The 18,843-nt window shown below is 44.7% G+C and overlaps 1 pseudogene; it reads left to right on the top strand.

The window, feature by feature from the left end:
- The first annotated feature begins 6,076 nt into the window (after positions 1-6,076).
- Positions 6,077-6,453, top strand: LOC103293849 (60S ribosomal protein L31-like; annotated as a pseudogene).
- Positions 6,454-18,843: the final 12,390 nt, after the last annotated feature.

Genomic DNA, 18,843 nt, shown 5'->3' with positions numbered 1-18,843 from the left:
GTAAACAAGACAGACATGGTCCTTGCCTCCATGGAGCAATCTAGAAAGGGAAACAGACATCAAACCCAAACTTCCAGCACATGAGGTGGGCCTATGGCAGGGCAATGAGGGAGGTTTGAGAATGCCAGGAGAGGCACCTGATCTGACTTGGGATGTCAGGGACAGGCAAGAGAAATCTAGAACAGCATTACAAATTCCCAAGTACACATGAACTGACCCTGCATCTGCCTTCTGAACCAGCCAAGTGGTCTTGGCTTGTGTTCAACTAACTGCCTACTGACTAACTCCACTAGGTTGGCCTTAGTCTTAGTGTGTCCCAAACTGAAAGCTTTGTCTATGACCTGCAACTGTCCTCATGCCCTTCCCTACAGTGTAATGTTTGACTCAAAGAATGACACTTCTATCTACACAGCCATAAATTCAGGCATCCCTCTCTTACCCTGAATAGCCACACTCACCAAGTCCTAATAGTTCAACTTTGCAACAGCCTCTTACCTTTCTGTCTTCTCTCTAGATCACGGCCAACCCTCTGCACTAGGTCATGAACATCTCTTGCCTAGATTGCTGTGATAACCTCTACCTGTTCTCTCACCTCCAGTCTGCCAACCAAGTCCATCCCAAAGCATTCAGGTGGCTTTTCAAACAGTACTTCTGCCTATTGGGCTTCCTTTGGCCTCATCCTCAAGCCTTAGCTTGGTTGTCACTTCCTTTGAAGACAATCCTCTGACCCTTTGCCTGCTGTAGCCCCTCCACCCCATGATGCCATAAAACTGGGCACTTGTCTTTCATGTCCATGGTCAAACCTTGCCTTCCTCATCAGACTAAGCTCCACGAGGCCTCATGTCTTTATACACAACTTCCTCCCCACCAAACAGAAATTTCTCACAAAGGTCGTTTCACAAGGAAGATGTGATCCCTCGGCTGGAAAATCTGGGAAGATTGTCCTGATTGTGCATAAATGAGAAGCTCACAGCAGGCACACAGGTGGCCCTTGCCCAGCTCAGCCTTGCTCTTGCCAAGCCTCATTCCTTCTGCCTTTCTCCTTTGCTTTCCCTCCTTGCAGAGCTGGCTGCTGTGACCACAGATGGTGAGAGGAAACACAATTGATATTGCTTCATTTAGTTTGAGAGTGTTGTGACAGAAGGAGATGAACTGTCTCTCTCCTCACCCCACCCCCAAATCTCTTCTCCTTTGGTTTGTGAATCTTTGAAGACAAGTCTCTGAAAGGGGATGACAGGCAGGTGCTGGAGAGAGGGAGAGAGCCTAGGAGAGGGAGCTGCTAATGCATCTGTGGCTATTACTGGCACAATGACAATTAGAGTTATGCAGGCACTTCTGTTGGGAAGGAAGAAGAGAGAAGAGAAAGCATCTTATCTGTCAGAGGTGATAGCAGGGTCTGAGGAGCTGGGGCCTCTCACTGCCTCTGAAAGTATTTCAAGATCAAGAAAAAGAACACACTAACTAGGTCTGTCTGGACCTGGGGAGCAGCACCCTGGCCTGGCAGTATGACCTGGGGTGCACCATATTCTTTCGGTTGCTTCTCTGGGAATTGACACCTGTAGACGCTTCCATAGAAATTTCTATCTACTCCGAAGGGTGGATCTGTTCTGTGATTCTGTCCAGGTTCTGAGAAGTTTCCAGGGTTTCTGTTTCCACCCTTAAAGTTCAGTGATCCCTGAACTCTGCCCCTATTTATCTGAGCCTTCTGCCTCTTCAGGTCATGTGTGATCTTGATATTTAAAATTTTCATTTTAGTGGAGAAAGATCCTAGATAGATCCTAGAACTGAAAAGTAGGGAGAGAACAGCCACACAGGCATATCTTAGGAAACACAGAGGCACAATTGAGTGTGTGTGTGTGTGTGTGTGTGTGTGTGTGTGTGTGTGTGTGTGTGTGTGAAAGAGAGAGAGAGAGAGAGAGAGAGAGAGAGAGAGAGAGAGAGAGAGAGAGAAAGAGAGAGAGAGAGAGAGAGAGAGAGAGAGAGAGAGAGAGAGGATTTAGTAAACATTCAGTACTGAGTCTTATTGAAAATGAAGCCAGAGCTGGAAAATGTCATCTGACTTCAGCTGTGTCTGCTGCAGAGCTGAGGGCAGCTCAACCCCTCATCCATCCCATCCCACTTTGAGAGGGTTCATGCTTTCCTCAGAGCTAGGCAAGCAGATAGGCCCCAAACCAGCCAGATAAGCTCTGCTGTTAGTTTCTGGGCAAAGGCAGGCAACACTGTGTTCCTTCATTTCCTAAAAGGTTGGGTTCTGCTCCCCCCACAACTTCTTGTACCCCAACACACACACACACACACACACACACACACACTAGCAGCTTTTGCCAGGCAGCTGTATCAGGTAGCCTACATCAAATTCACTAGCTAACCAAAGGGAAGAAGCTAAAATTCAGCCCCAGGGCTGGTTGTGTCTCAGCTCCACAAAGGCTCCCAATCACCACAGGCCTTGCTTACCTTGGAAAATCACAGTGACAGAGCAGCTGAGAGTCATTCAGTCCAATCTGGGTAGGCATTGTGCTAAGTACTTTGCAAGATTTTTCTTTCATAATCCCCACAACAACTCTCTGTGGTAATTTTAGTTACTAATTCCAACTATTGGATGAAGAGATCAAGGCTAGATATTACACCGGAAAACAAACCAAGCCAATCCAAAGTCATGCATAGGCCTGTAAGAAGGCTTCTCTGATTTCCCACAGCTGACTTAGACACCCTTCCTTTGGGTTCTAGTGGGATCAGAGCACTTTTCACACAGCATGATAATTAAGGGTTTATCTTTTATGACCGAATTCTCACCAATAGAATGTCAGTGGAAGCTACCTGTGCAATTTCCCAGCCTGTGTGTACCTGTTTGTGATCTGACTTTAACTGTGGAGATAGGACAATGCCCCACAAAAGTGGTTATCAAAGTTGAATGATATTGGATGTAATGTATAGCCAAGTTTAGGAACCACTGCTTTAAAAGATGCTGGACAAACAAAATGGAAAGAACCTGGATCCCTGGGTAACTGGAATCTCCTGCCAACTGGGAAGATTCACCTTGAGACATCTTATTACTCTCACAAATGCCATGGAGGAGACACTTGAGTTAAAAGGAGCATTTGGATGCCTGGGATGTCAGCCATTGCACAAGAAATGCAAAGGCAGCAGCAATCATTTGCTTGAAAACACACACATATGCATGCCAGTGAGAGTGAGAGCACACACACACACACACACACACACACGCATACACACACACACACACATGCACGCACGCACACGCACGCACACACAGCTCTCACACTTTTGCTTCATGGCTCTATCCCATTCACCATTAGGGAGGCAATAAGCTACAACCCCAGCTTTCTTGGCATCCCACCAGACTCTGACTAATGGGGAACTTCTCCACCCACTTTCTTCCACTCCACGGCAGGCTGGGCTTCAGCTTCCTTCTTTATATTCCCCTCCTGATCCCATAAAGCAATTAAAGACACATTTTGTGTAGACTGCCTTTTCTGTATTCTCTTCTAGAACCTGGCTGATATTCTGTCTGGTTCTTGATCTGCAAGTTTCAGTAGGTGAGGGGATCCCATAATGCAACAGTCACCTGTGGACCAGGGGCTCCAACCTCAATCCCTAGTGTAAATCTCAGACAGGTTCCTGCTCTGCCTGCTGCTTGAATGTGTAAGGCTAGGCCAGCTCAGTAACTTTGGAGGTTAGGAATAGGGCTCCTGGCAAGCAGGGGCCTGAGAGTGAGGAATATTTATGAGCAGAAGAATGGTGGGCAGGAACTCCCAGGGACCCAATGTGGTAGGGCCTACTCCAGGACCATGGACAGGGAAGGGCTGGCCTGAGGAGCACAGGGACAGAAAAGGGCATCCGAGGGCACTGGGAAGAAGCTATGGCCCCACTTGGGAAATCAGCATAAGAGAAGATGCCTCAGGCCTCATATCCATCCAAGAAGAGAATATTCCTTTTAGTTTTGGCCCAAAAATAGAAATTATTGGTGAAAACCATGTGTGCAATGATACAAGAAACACAGGAAAAGGCCCAAGCCATAAAGTGACTTTTATCCCATAGGACAAGGGATGCTACAGGGCTCCATGAAAGAGGAGGCACTACAACCCAAGCTCTAGGACTGAGTGCTAGTATTGAGTACTATTGCTCCCCTTGGAGCTTTGGGCAGATCACTGGTCCTCTCTGAACTTCAGTTTCTTCATTTACAACATGAGTGTGATGATAATATCTTCTCTACTAACTCTACTATGGTGTTAATAAGATTAATTACAGCAATGTGTATGAAAGTAAAGAGTAAAACATAATTGTGATAAATTGTCACATGCTTTGATTCTCTACTGACTTCTAATGAAATTTCAGTGCTGAGTAAATAGGGTTTATTAGAAAAGCTACTCATTAAATACTTCCTGAAGTATTGTTGATTTTGTTATTTAAAAAAGAAGTCAAGTAAACTTGGTGGCTTATATTCAGAGGAGAATGGAAAGGCCAGGAGGAGAGGGGAAGGCCAGGATTCAGAGCAGATGTGAATCACCAGGGCACCTCAGGGATCTTCTATGGATACTCCTGCTTCCCTATAGCTGATTCAGAGCCTGCACGATAGACCAGGGGACTGTGGAGGAGAGAGAAGAACAGGGAATCAAGCCAATGAGCTCTGGGAAAGGCCATTGGTCCTCAGATTCTCTTCCAAGCTCCATCTATGCTCATCTCCACTCCCTCAACAGCCACCCTTTGGCCATCCCTCCAGCCTAGGCATGTGCATACTTATGGTGAAGTCCACTCATGGAAGGGTAGACCCGTGGAAGAGGCCATTATAAGCCTTGAAAGGTAGTTCAATTCTGTGTGGTCTGGGATCCCAAATACTTGAATGTGGTCCAAAAGGGTTATGGGCATAGGGTAAGTACTGTCTTTAGTCTCTATTAGTATAGCAAGTACCCATCAAGAGCAGCAGCTCTGCTTCTGGCTTCTTCCTGGGCTGAGGATAAGAACACTATCATTATGAGAGCTTGCTAGGTATCAGGCATGTTCTAAACAAGAGTTTTATATTAACTTACAGATGGTCAAACCACCCTGAGTTATCATTACTGCTGCTTTACAGCTCAGGAGACTGGAGCCCAGAGTGATACCTAACTTGCATAGAAGCACACAACATTAAGCTGCTGGGTCAATGCATCCTCCAACAAACAGCATAGAGCCTGAGCCATGGTTCCCTGCAGCAGTCCCCTCCTCACCTCCAAGCAGGGCTGTGAGGAACAGAGCCTCTAATCACCCTGCAATGTAATAGCACATCCCATTGAGCACAACTGCTGTAAGAAAGCACGTGCTCTTTCATGGTCTAATTCAGGATGATGCTGAATGTTCTCCAGTAGGTTCCTGCCCCAGCCCATCAGCCCCTGTGTTTGTACTCCCTTCCTTCAAGCTGCTGATTTCCTGTGAGCAGCAATGCCCATGCCTTGAGCTATTTCTTCCCTGTCCTTGAAAGGAAGGTGGCTACACAAGGTGGTTGTGGGTTGTCGCCAACTGGATATGGCTACCTCCCTTTCCAGATTCCTCCTAGTTCCATAGCCCCAGAGCCTGCCACTACCTCCGCCTCAGGCCAGAACGCTCACCAAGATCACGGATGCTGGGGTCTGACAGGCTGGGGTTCAAAACTGACTTCACTTATACGTCAGTTATGGCACTTTGTCAATAATTAATTTATGCATGTGTAAAATGTGGGTAATAATATCTGCCTCACATGACTGTGGCAAGGATTAAGTGAAATAAAGAAAGTAAAGTTCTTAGCTCAGTGACTGGCACAAAGACAAAAATGCTCCTCACTGTTATTAGTTCTGGGATAAACGTAGAATGAGTAGATATTCTAGTAAATATTCTCCCCTCATCACCTGATAAGAGGGTTTCACCTTCACTCAGCTCCTCACCCTCCCTTTCTAACTCGGAGACTGTATCCATGCCGCAGACTAATTCCTGCACCTGCGGCATGCTGAATCACTGTAGCGGTGTCTTAGGACAGACTTAGCCAGAGAAGCTGGGTTAATCTATATGATCAATTGAGAAGGGGCCTCAACTTGGGCCCATCATAATGGCTCCTGCAAAGAAGGGTGGCAAGCAGAAGAGCCATTCTGCCATCAATGAGGTAGTGATCAGAGAACACATCATCAACATGCACAAGCACATCCATGGAGTGGGTTTCAAGAAGCATGCCCCTGGGCACTTACAGAGATCCAAAAATTTGCCATGAAGATGGGGACTCCAGATGTGCACATTGATACCAGGCTCAACAAAGCTATCAGGGACAAAGGAATAAGGAATGTCCCATACTATATCCAGATGCAGTTGTCCAGAAAACGTAGTGAGGATGAAGATTCACCAAATAAGCTCTATACATTTGTCACCTACATACTTGTCATTGCTTTCGAAAATCTACAAACAGTTATGTGGATGAGAACTAATTGCTGAGCTTTATTAAGAAAATGCCTGTGGGAGAGGAGGTGGGGCTGGGAAGGCCAGGAAGAGCTGTCAGACCTCAATGCAGGTTTGGCGCCTAAAGGACACAGGAGGAAAGTGAGGTGGAAGCACTGTAGTCTGGCCTGCCATGCAGTCTGAGGAAGGTTCAGCCACCCCATTGAGAGTCCTTGACTCAAAGTCGACTGATAAAGGGGTTCCTTGTCTCCCAGGAATGGGTCTGCCTTAGCATCTCAGCCACACACAAGCGTGATGGGAAAAGCCCATGGAAGTATGGTCTTGATGCAGTGGTGCCTGTGGATTTCAATGGGCAGCAGCTAAGGCCCTTGTTAAACAACCAAGGCACACTTAGTAAGGGGAGGCACATTTCCTCAGCCACTTCGGAAGGAAAGAGAGAGAAGACAGAGCCATGGGCAGAGGCCAAGGTATGAATTGGTGGAGGGAGCTGTGGAGTGAAAGAATGCAGAGCTGTATGGGGATAAGAGTAGTAAGAACATAAAAACTGCTGGAAATTATAAAATATAATCTCATAATGTTTCTTAAGATACAAATTATAGATTTGAAATTCTTTATATTTTTGGCTACCTGAGCCATGCTTCCAAATGTGATTGAGCCTGAAACTAGTTTTAGTATTTACCAATTCATCTCATAAAATATGGTGCCTGCCATGTAGCAGACATGGTTCTAAGTGCTTTATAACTATCAACTCATTTAATCCCACTACAAGCCAGTGATGTATGACTGTCATACTCTTCATAGAGATGAGGAACTGGAGCACAAAGAGGTTGAATAACACATGAAGCCATAGATGGGAAGTGGTGGAGCTGGGATTTAAACCCCAGAGTCTGCGCTCTTGCATGATATACCAACCCTGGCCACCACTGTGTCTTCTTTTTTAATTAAATTTATTGGGGTGATATTTATATATATAAAAGCCTAAGCAACCATTATGACCAAATGACCAGAACAACTGGTTGACCAGTCACTATGACATACACTGACCACCAGGGGGCAGACGCTCAACACAGGAGCTGTCCCCTGATGGTCAGTGTGCTCCCATAGCCAATGTCCCATGGCCAGTAGGCAGCACTGGTGTCCGGCATCCATTCCTTCTGCACCCTGCCTAGTGACCATCGCCTCCTCTCCCAACCTCTTCAGGTCCTTCAGGCCCCCAGCTAAGATAGAAAACTAGGGGTTCTGCAGCTCCTTCCCCAGGGGTTCTGAGGACCAGCTCCCCCCTTGGGGCTGGTGGCCAACCTCCCCTGCCCTGTCTGTCCCTCTTCCCAGCCAGTAGGCCCTGATCAGCCAGGCCCTGATTGGGCCTGATTGCCAGCCAGGCCTAGGGACCCTACCTGTGCATGAATTCATGCACCAGGCCCCTAGTTGGTTAATAAGGTCATATTGGTTTCAAGTGTACATTTCTGTAATACATGATCTATATATTTCATTGTGTGTCTTCTATCCCCTGCTTCCCACTCCTCTCCCCTGCATTATAGCTTCAGCTGGCCATACCTGTCCTGCAACATGAAGACACTCCCTCTTGGATCCCCAGATCTCCTGCACAGTCCTTGAGGACCACAGGCCCCTTATGCCCTGAGCTCCTGAAGCACTTAGCACAGGCCCCTTATGCCCTGAGCTCCTGAAGCACTTAGCACAGGCCCCTTATGCCCTGAGCTCCTGAAGCACTTAGCACTACGTATTTGCTGATTCTTAGATCATCTTCGGAAGCATTTGCATTGTATAATCCCCAAACTCTGCTTAGTTATTTGGGGCTTGCTTAGTTCAAAGTCAGCTCTGGAATAAGGCTGAGGTTCATTCTGGGTGAGGAGGAGAAACACCTCCACAGGAGACATGAACAACCTTCAGTGTTACTCCACAACTGTCTGGAGGTCCAACCAAACCTTCACGTTATTCCCTGACCACTCTTTTTTCCTGTCTCTTACTAAAGTCTTCAATCTACTGCTCAAATGTAGGACTAAGTGCCATACATGCCAGCAATGCCCAGTTTCTGCCAAGTGGAGCCCCAGGCATCTTTGAATGTCTGCACTTGCCCAAGGGTACCCATGCTCGAGGGAGTGCAACATTGAATCGCTGATAAAACACAATAACAGGTTGAGAGGACACGTTTATGTTTTAAAACTTTACATAACGAAATATTTTATATTAACAGTATTTTCCCCTTAATTTTTTTTGAACAAGGAGCCCCATACTTTTATTTTTCTTTGGGCCCCAGAAATTATGTAGTCAGCCCTGTGATTACTCCCCAAGTAGTATGGTACCTCTCACCAAAACATCATGAGAGTTTTGAGGTAAGAACAAGGGCCAGGCCCCCTGAGGACAGGGATCGCCAGGACTGCAGTGAATGGGGTGGCTCAGCTGGTTGGAGCATCATCACTGTACACCAAAAAGGTTGTGGGTTCAATCCCTGGTCAGGGTGTGTACAGAAGGCAATTGATTGCTGTTTCTCTTTTACATTGATATTTCTCTCTCTCACTCTAAATATCAATTTAAAAAACACACACACACACATATCCTCAGTGAGGGTTTAAAAAATAATAAAATACAACTTCTAAAAATAAAAGCATCATGGCCATAAAGAGGCAGAGTGAATGCTCCGTTTTTCCAGGCCCCCAAGTTCTGCCCAACCCTTTGGTCAACCGCACCAACCCAGGCAGGTTCAGCACTGAGCACAGCATTCTACAGGGTGCAACAGGTGATGTGGCTGACTCAGCAAGGAAGCTGATTGCATCTTTGGCTTTTCAAGAGATTATTATAAGCAGCCAATAGGAAAAAATGTTTTAATGTTAAAGAATCACTTCTTCCCCTAAACCTGCTGTGTTGTTTCTGCATATTTTCAAAGCATTTGGAATGTATAAGAGGTATTATTATGGGAATAAATAACAATATTTATGGGATTTTCATTGAGAGTGTGATCAGCTTTGTGCAATCCCCTGCCCACACTGGGGAGCAGGCCTCTGGGAGAGTCCAGGCTGGGTCCTTCGGGGGACGGGCCCATACAGCGGATCTGAGTCCCACAAACCTGCTCCGGAGCTTTTCCAGAAGCACCACCAGCCAAAACTGGCTCCATCGGGGCTGCTGCTGGCTGAAATCCCCCCCCACACACACCACAGATAAATATTTTAGGGCTTTTATGAACACTATAGAGGGAATTAATCAACTAGGTTTCTTCCAGGGTGTCAATCTCCTAGGAGTCCCAGAAGCAGAGAGTTCGGATTGGAAGGGGTGTGAAGGAGACAGAGGCAGTGTGAGGACCAGTCTGACTTGGGCTTAGTGAAGAAATGCTTTGGTAGGTGGAGGAAAGAGAAGGGGAAGGAGATGGAGGTACAAGGCTACGAAACCCTATAATTTGCCCTCTAAAGTCAGCCCTGTCAGCTTCCTCACCCAGTGGTCCTCTCGTTTCCCACCCCAGCCCAGCTCTGTCCTCCGGCTTCAATGTTTTCCTGCCAAGGCAAACCATCGTTCTTCACCCAATCTCAAAACCACCCCACCCTCCTCCGCAGTAAGTATCCTTTCTTCTTAAAGGATTTTAACAATTGAACATTTGAACATGATGTTAAATTACGTTCTGCTCAGGATGGGAGCACATCTGGGCACCTTGCAGTATCCTCAGTGCCACCAGTGTTCTCCTATGAGGAACCACGAGGTTCCCCTGTAGGAAAAGGTCACTCTGAAGGAAGGAGGGTCCTGGGGAAACAACTCTCTTGAAATCATCTGTCAGAACGATGTTGAGTTGCAGGCCCGATGCCTGAGCTCCGGATATGAAGCCTGTTATAAAAGAGGAAGCCGGGGTGATGATGGTGGTGATGGTGGTGACCATGAAACACAGCTTTAAAAGGCCTGCAGTGGCTGGGAGAGGGCTTGGCAGCACCGGCAGCCAGTGGCAGCTGCAGGAGTGGCCTTCAGCCTGGCGGGCACCGTGAACTCCAGCAGCAGCTCGAGATGAAGGGAGGAGGAAACTGGCTGACCCACCACAGGGGGTTTTACAACCAAAGGTCCATGTTGTAAAAATCTTGTTAGACCTGCAGGACATGCTCTGTGGACTCCCAGAGCCATTGGAGGAGGTATAAAAAGGAGGATTGGAATTCCCGAGAATGAGAGAGCAGAGACAGAGAAACCCTGATGGCCCTGTGGTCACTCCCATCTGGTGTGGCTGGGCAGGTGAGGCATCTGACTGAGCAGGGAGGGGGAGAGTGGGCCTCTTGGGATTGTGTGGCTTCTTCTACTTACAACTCTCTCTTGACACAATGATCATTTTTCTCAGATCATTGTTGGGAAGTGCTGGCAACGGCTCTGAGGGACAAGATGGCATGTGTTCCTTTTACCCCAAAACTGTACATTTACTGGCTTGTGACACCTTCTTGGCAAAACGCTGCAGAGTCAGCCCATGCTACGTATTTATCCAAATGTTCAAACATTTTCTTTGCCATAAAGTTATAATGCTTCCCAGAAAGGGGTGGTAGGAGGGGTACTCAATCAATAGAGATGGAGTTAGTTAGTTCATTGCAATTTCAATGATCTCAGTTCCTGAAACCGTGGGGCAGCTTTTAAAAATAACTCTTCTCACCGGCTGGTGGTTTCTGCGTGTCACGAAGATGATGCCAGTTGTTAGGGATTGGCGTTAAGTGTAGCCTCAGGCTCACATTGTCTAATTAGACACCATCAACCTCAGCATAAGACTTTGCACAGTGGCTTGAAAACAAGGAATAAAAATAATATTTAGTGTCACTTGGGAAGGCCTTCCCTCCTCCTCCCTTTGGGAAGGCCGCAACTCAAAAGATCTGTGATGAGGTTACATAGCCCTGTTTCTCTGGGTTCCCGCTCCTCTTTCGGGGGCATTTCTTACCCTCTCTGTTGAGAGTGTTGCCTGAAGTCTGTCTCCCTGTGAGCTGAAGAGAGGGGAGCCAGGCTCTGAAAGCATGAAGTGCTCTGCTCTTGCCACCAAAATCCTCAAACAGCTCTCAGTCCTCCTGCCGCTCCATTCCCTATTGAAACCTCATTGTCATGCATGCAATGGCTTCTCTCCTGACTTCTGTGCTCCCCAAACTCCTGCCTCACCTGTACTCAGTGGCAATGCCAAGGAGAGCGCTCAGCCCATTTCCATTTCCAGCCTCTCCAAATACAGCTCAAATCTTACAGAGGCTCTTGTTGTGCAAGAACAATTTATATTTGTCGTTCAGATGTAAATAGTATCTTTATTCAGTGGTATTTCCTTTTTAAATTACATACACTGTAAAACAAAACAAACAGGTTCCAAGCAAATGCTCCTTCAAAACAAGGCACCAGATTCCAACTCTTCAGCAAATCTCCACTCCTGCCTAACGAAGACACTTCTCCTCTGGCAAAACACCTCCCTCATGAGGTGCTGGGCTCTCAGGTCTGCAAAGCGAACTTCCCAAGGGAGGGGAATATTATATCGTATTATCTTGAAGTTTTTTTTTCACTGTTGTTATTGTTGAGGTAAAAAAACAACAACATATAGGATATCTTTTCTTATTATAAAATTACTTTACAAAGTGACCTTTTTAAATACAGCAGCAATAATAACAGTGATAATAATGTAGTGTGGAGTTTATGACATATACAGAGGTAAAATAGCACAAAGTTCAAAAGGGGATAAATGCAAATATAGTATTGGAAGGTTCTGATGCCATATGTAAAGCAGTATACTATCACTTGAAGGTATACTAAAGGAAGTTAAAAGTATGCACTATAAACCCTAAAGCAACCACTACAGTAATAAAACAAATAGTTATGAATAAAAAGCCAATAAAAGAGAGGAGATGGAATAAAAAAATAAATGCTCAATTAAATTAAAAGAAGAATTTAAAAATAGAAAAAAGAAAACAGGGAATAGATGTGATAAATAAAAAACAAATAGAAAGATGGTAGTTTTAAACCTAACTGTATGGAATCACATTAAATAAGGTCTAAAAACTCTAATTAAAGGACAGAAATAGTCTGATTGGATAAAAAATAAGCAAGACCTAATAATATGCTGCCTACTAGAAACTGACTTTAAATATTATGAGAAAAATTGGTTTAAAATAGCCTATTATTTATTCATTATTATTTCATGAAAATATGTGTGAACACTAAACAAAAGAGAAATGGAATAACTATTAATATCGAAGTAGACTTCGCTGTAAATAATACCAACAAGGATTAATAAAAAGGTCATTTTATAATTACAAATGGGTCGACTCATATAGAGAACAAAATTTAACATCTATGCACCCGCTAACAGAATTTTACATGAATGAAAGAATTGTAGGCACTTATAATGGGAAATCGCAATACCCTTCTCAATAATTGAGAGAATAAGTAGACATAAAATCTGTAAGGAACTAGAAAAGTTTAACAGTACTGTCAGGCACCCCAACCTAACTAGGTTTATAGAACACTTCAGGTAATAAATCCAGAATACACACTCCTGTCAAGTGGACATGGAACATTTACTGAGACAGACTATATTCTGGACCATAAAACAAATTTCAATAGATTTAAAAGGATTCAAGTCAATATCATTGGTCATTAAGGAAGTGCAACTTAAAACAACAATGAGGTACACATCTATTTGAATGGCTGAGAAGAGTGACCATGCCATGTATACCATCTGTTGCAAATGTAAAATCACACAATTGCTTTGGAAAACTAAAGATCCCTTAGAAAGCTAACCATATATCTGCCATATGATCCAGTCATTTTACTGCTAAGTTTCTATCCCAGAGAAATTAAAGCTTATGTCCACATAAAGACTTGCATACGAGTGATCATATAAGCTTTGTTTGTAATGGCCCCCAAACTGGAAACAACCCAACTGCCCATCAACACAAGAATGCATAACTGAATTGTGATATTCTATGAGAAATTGCGAAGTAATAGAAAAAAAAAATGAACTATTGCTTCACAAAACATGATGAATCACAAAATAATTCTATATGAAAAAAAGTTAAACAAAAAGATTACATACTGTTTAATTTCATTAATATAAAATTCTAGAAAATGCAGACTAATCTACAGTGAATGGAAGTAGACCAGTGATTGTCTAGTGCAGTGGTTGGCAGACTCATTAGTCAACAGAGCCAAATATCAGCAGTACGATTGAAATTTCTTTTGAGAGCCAACTTTTTTAAACTTAAACTTCTTCTAACGCCACTTCTTCAAAATAGACTCGCCCAGGTCGTGGTATTTTGTGGAAGAGCCACACTCAAGGGGCCAAAGAGCCACATGTGGCTCGCGAGCCGCAGTTTGCCGACCACGGGTCTAGTGGAGGGGTGGAAAAAGGCATTACGAAAGAGCACTAGGGGCAAGGGAGGGTGGAGTGCAGCCTAAAAGAGGTCAATAGGGATAAAAGAGGACATATGTAATACTTTCAACAATAAAGTTTAAAGAAAAGAGCACAAGAAAATTTGCTGTGATGGATATATTTATTCTCTTGATTGGGTACACACACACACACACACACACACACACACACACACACACACACGCTGCAGTGAAACCAAAATAAAGTTGCATATCCAATTTAGGTTGCTAATTAGCTAACACTTTGAGTTGGGGAGATAGCCTGAATTATCCAGGTGGACTCAATCTAATCACAGGAATTCTTAAAAGCAGAGAATCTCTCCTGGCCGTGGTCAGAGAGAGATGGCAACATGAGAAAATGTTGACACTGTTGGTAGTTCTGAAATGTCAGGATCAGTGAGAGGCCCCAGAAGTTGGAATTTGCCCCAAACCTATCTCCCCTGAAACTTCCGATGCCTTGACTGTAGCCCAGTGAGACCCATATTGGACTTTTGCCTTCTAGAACTGTAAAACAATACATTTGGATTGTTGTAAATCACTAAATTTGCAGTAACTGGTTATGGCAATAATAGAAAACTAATACACCACACTTACTCCTAGTCTCTCTATATAAAACCCTAATATGCAAATAGACCAAACGGCAGAACAACCAAACAACCAAACAACCGGTCACTATGACGTGTGCTGATAACCAGGGGGCGCTCGCGGAACATGGCGGGTGTCCTCAGCAGGCGGCAGAGCGCAGAACATAGCGGGTGTTGGCCGCGGTGGGATGGTGGAGCAGGTGAGCAGGGGCAACAGACCAAGGCGGGGCGCCGGTCGCTGTCATCGGGGTGAGCCTCTGGTGGTTACTGAAAATTCTTCACTCCTACATGCCACAGTCCTGCCTGGCACTTGCACCTGCTGCCAGCACCGGCCCCGCTTGCACCCACTGCCCACACTGGAGCCACCACTTGCAACCGCTGCCAGCGCCCAGTGCCAGCCCCGATCGCTCAGTGCCATCAGTGGGTGCGAGTGGCAGCTGCCAGCCGTGATCACCCCTGAGGGCTTCTCCACTTACCCCTCTTCCTGAGGGGCAGTCTGGGCAGCAGCCGCCACTCACACCTACTGATGGTGCCAGCCCTGCTCGCACCCACTGCTGGCATTGGCCCCAATAGCTCCACGCCATCAGCGGGTGCGAGTGGGGCCAGCGCCATCAGTGCGGGAGAGCGGGGTTGCCTGCAGACAGGGGGCCGGGGGCTGCGATGGGAGGGGCCTGGCAGGGGTGCAGAGGATGGGCTGAGACCTGCCCCTGTGCCCACTGCAGCCTTGTGGTCCACAGTTCCTTTCAAGGTGCATGAATTCATGCACTGGGCCCCTAGAGTTTAATATCATCATACATTAAAATTATCCTAAACTGGTGGTGAAATGGTATCCTTTTAAATTCAAATTTTCCTCATTTCCATTGATTTTAGCCTCAATGCATATATTTCTTCTATAAGTTGTATATTCCAGTCCTACAATGATTTTTTTAAATATATTTTATTGATTTTTTTATAGAGAAGAAGAAAGAGGGATAGAGAGTTAGAAACATTGATGAGAGAGAAACATTGATCAGCTGCCTCTTGCATACCCCCTACTGGGGATGTACCCGCAACCAAGATACATGCCCTTGACCTGGAATCAAACCTGGGACCCTTGAGTCCACAGGCTGACACTCTATCCACTGAGCCAAACTGGTTAGGGCCCTACAATGATTTTTTAAATTGGGTTATTTTATTAATTAGTAAAAATTATTTATATATGTTGGATGCCATTCCTCTTTATGCATTGTAGATAGTTTCTCCTGACTGTTCATAATTTTAATTTATGTAATGCCTTTGACATAGAGAAGTATTAAATGTTATAATAAAATTTATCTGTACTTTAAAAATGGTGTGTGTGTGTGTGTGTGTGTGTGTGTGTGTGTTTTAAGAAATCCCACCCCATTCAAGGTCCTAAAAATAATCTACCATCTTTTCTCCAAATGGCTTTAAATTATATATTTTAGGTTACATGTATGGCTTTTATTAGGTGTAATCAATTGTCTCAACTTCACTTACAAAACTAAATCACTTATTCCTTAGTTATTAATAAACTTCACATCTATTATATGTCAAGTACCTATATATACATGAGTTTATTTCTGGTTTTCTATTAAGTTATATTGATTTATTTGTCTAGTCTTACAGCAATACTATATATATATTGCTATTCTTAAAACTCTCTATAAAAATGTTAGAATCTATGTTTCAAACTAAAATCTACAGAGAATGTAAAAAGCCTCTATGAAAAACAATATGGAGATTCCTAAAAAATTAAGACTAAAACTACCAAATGACCCTGCAATTTAACTTCTGGGTATCTAGCTGAAAAATTTGAAAACACTTATTCATAAAGACATCTGTACCCCTATGTACACTCCAGTATTATTCATAATAGCCAAGACAGGGAAACAACCTAAGTGTCCTTCAATGAATCATTGGATAAAGAAGTTGTGATACATATGTACAATGGAATACTATCCAGTCATAAAAAATTATAAAATACTAGAGGCCCCGTGAATGAAATTCTTGCACTGGGGGGGGGGGGGTGTCCCTCAGCCCAGCCTGTACTCTCTCCAATCTGGGACCCCGCGGGGGACGTCAGACTGCTGGTTTAGGCCTGATCCCTGTCGGGGATCCGGTAGTCGAACATCCCTCTCACAATCCAGGACTCCAACCGCTCGCCTGCCTGCCTTCCTGATTGCCCATAACCGCTTCTGCCTGCCAGCCTGATCACCCCTAACCACTCTCCTGCCAGCCTGATTGATGCCTAACTGTTCCCTTGCCAGCCCAATCGCCCCCATCTGCCCTCTCCTGCCAGCCTGGTTGCCCGCAACTGCCCTCCCCTCCCAGCCTGGTCGCCCCTAACTGGCCTCCCCTGCAGGTCTGGTCCTTCCCAACTGCCTTCCTTCCCCTGCAGGCCTGGTTGCCCCCAACTGCCCTACCCTGCTGGTCTGGTCACCCACAACTGCCCTACCCTGCTGGCCTGATTGCCCACAACTGCCCTCCCCTGCCGGCCATCTTGTGGAAGCCATCTTGTGCTAGGGCGTGATGGTCAATCTGCATATTACCTCTTTATTATATAGGATTGCCATTTGTGACATGGATGGATCTTAAGAGTATCATGCTAAGTGAAATAAGTCAGAAAAGGACAAGAAGTATGTCCACAGTGCTGTACCACTTTACATTCCCACCAGCAGTGAATGAGGGCTCCTTTTTTCTTCACAACCTCTCCAACACTTATTATTACTTTTCTTGTTGATAATAGCCATTTTAAGAAGTGTATAGTGGTATCTCATTGTAATTTTGATTTGCATTTCTCTAATGGCTAATGAAATTGAGCACCTTTTATATAGCTGTTGGCCATCTGTATGTCTTCTTGGGAGGAGTGTCTCTTTGGGAACTCTGCCCATTTTTTAAAATGATTTTCTTTATTTTATTTTTTCCACCACCTATCCTCTCTCCCACCTCTCTCCACCCCCTCTCACCAATAATCACTAAACTATCGTCCTTGTCCACGAGTTCCTTCTCTTTTTCTTTTTCTTTTTCTTTTCATTTTCCTCAATCTTTCCACCAAAAACCTCCCAATGCTCCCCACACACACACCAGAGCTGTCTGCCTCCTCTTTATCTATAAGTCTGCCTCTACCACTTCTGGGAATTTATCCTCCCCAAAAAACAGAAACAGTAATTAGAAAAAACATATGCACCCTATGCTCATTGCAGCATTATTTACAATAGCCAAGGTTTGGAAGCAGCCCAAGTGTCCATCAGATGAGTGAATAAAACAGCTATTGTACATTTACACAATGGAATAATGCTCTTCCATAAAAAGGAAGAAAATTTTACTCTTTGTGAGAGCATGGATGGACCTGGACAACAGTGAAATAAGCCAATCAGAGAAAACAAGTACCATATGATTTCCCTCATATGTGAAATTTAATAAACAAACTAAACTCTACCCATTTTTTAACTGAATTGTTTGCTTGATTTTGAGTTTTATGAGTTCTTTATATTTTTTGGATACTAACCCCTTGTCGGAACTATTGTTTGCAAATATCTTCTCCCATTCAGTTGGTTGCCTTTTTGTTTTGTTGGTAGTTTCTTTTACTGTAGAAAAGCTTTTTAGTCCCACTCATTTATTTTTGCCTTTATTTCCCTTGTCTTTGGGGTCAAATTCATAAAATATTTTCTAAGACCAAGGTCCATAAGTTTAGTGCCTATGTTTTCTTCTATGTACTTTATTATTTCAGATCTTATATTTAGGTCTTTGATCCATTTTGAATTAATTTTTGTACATGGGGACAAACTGTATACTAGTTCCATTCTTTTGTATGTGGCTTTCCAATTTTCCCAGCACCATTTATTAAAGAGGATTTCTTTTCTCCATCTTATGTTTTTGGCTCCTTTTCAAAAATTATTTGCCCATCTACATATGGCTGGCTTTATATCTGGGCTCTCAATTCTGTTCCATTGGTCTGTATGTCTGTTTTTCTGTCAGTGCCATCCTGTTTTGATTATCATTGCTCTGTAGTATAATTTGAAGTCAGGGATTGGGCCAAAACCAGCAGTCGGACATCCCTCTCACTGCTCACCTGCCTGCCTGCCTGATCGCCACTAACAACCCCCCACCCCCCGCCAGCCTGATCACCCCTAACCGCCTCTGCCTGCCAGCCTGATTGCCCCTAACTGCGCCCCCCTGCTGGCCTGGTCACCCCTAATTGCCTCCCCTGCTGGCCTGGTCACCCCTAATTGCCTCCCCTGCCAGCCTGGTCACCCCAAACTGCCCCCTCCCTGCCCCCTTCTGCTGGCCTGGTCATCCCTCACTAATCCCCCTGCTGGCCTGGTTGCCCCACACAGCCTGCTGTTTGGTTGTTACTGTGAGGGTGTCATGACCAATTTGCATATTACCCTTTCATTGGTATAAATAAGAGTGGTGAGAGTGGACCTCCTTGTCTTGTTCTTGATTTTAGAGGAAAAGCTTTCAGGTTTTCACC

The sequence above is a fragment of the Eptesicus fuscus genome, chromosome 13 (genome assembly GCF_027574615.1).
Source record: "Eptesicus fuscus isolate TK198812 chromosome 13, DD_ASM_mEF_20220401, whole genome shotgun sequence".
NCBI classification, from domain to species: Eukaryota; Metazoa; Chordata; class Mammalia; order Chiroptera; family Vespertilionidae; genus Eptesicus; species Eptesicus fuscus.
This window is presented reverse-complemented; position numbering and strand designations above follow the sequence as displayed.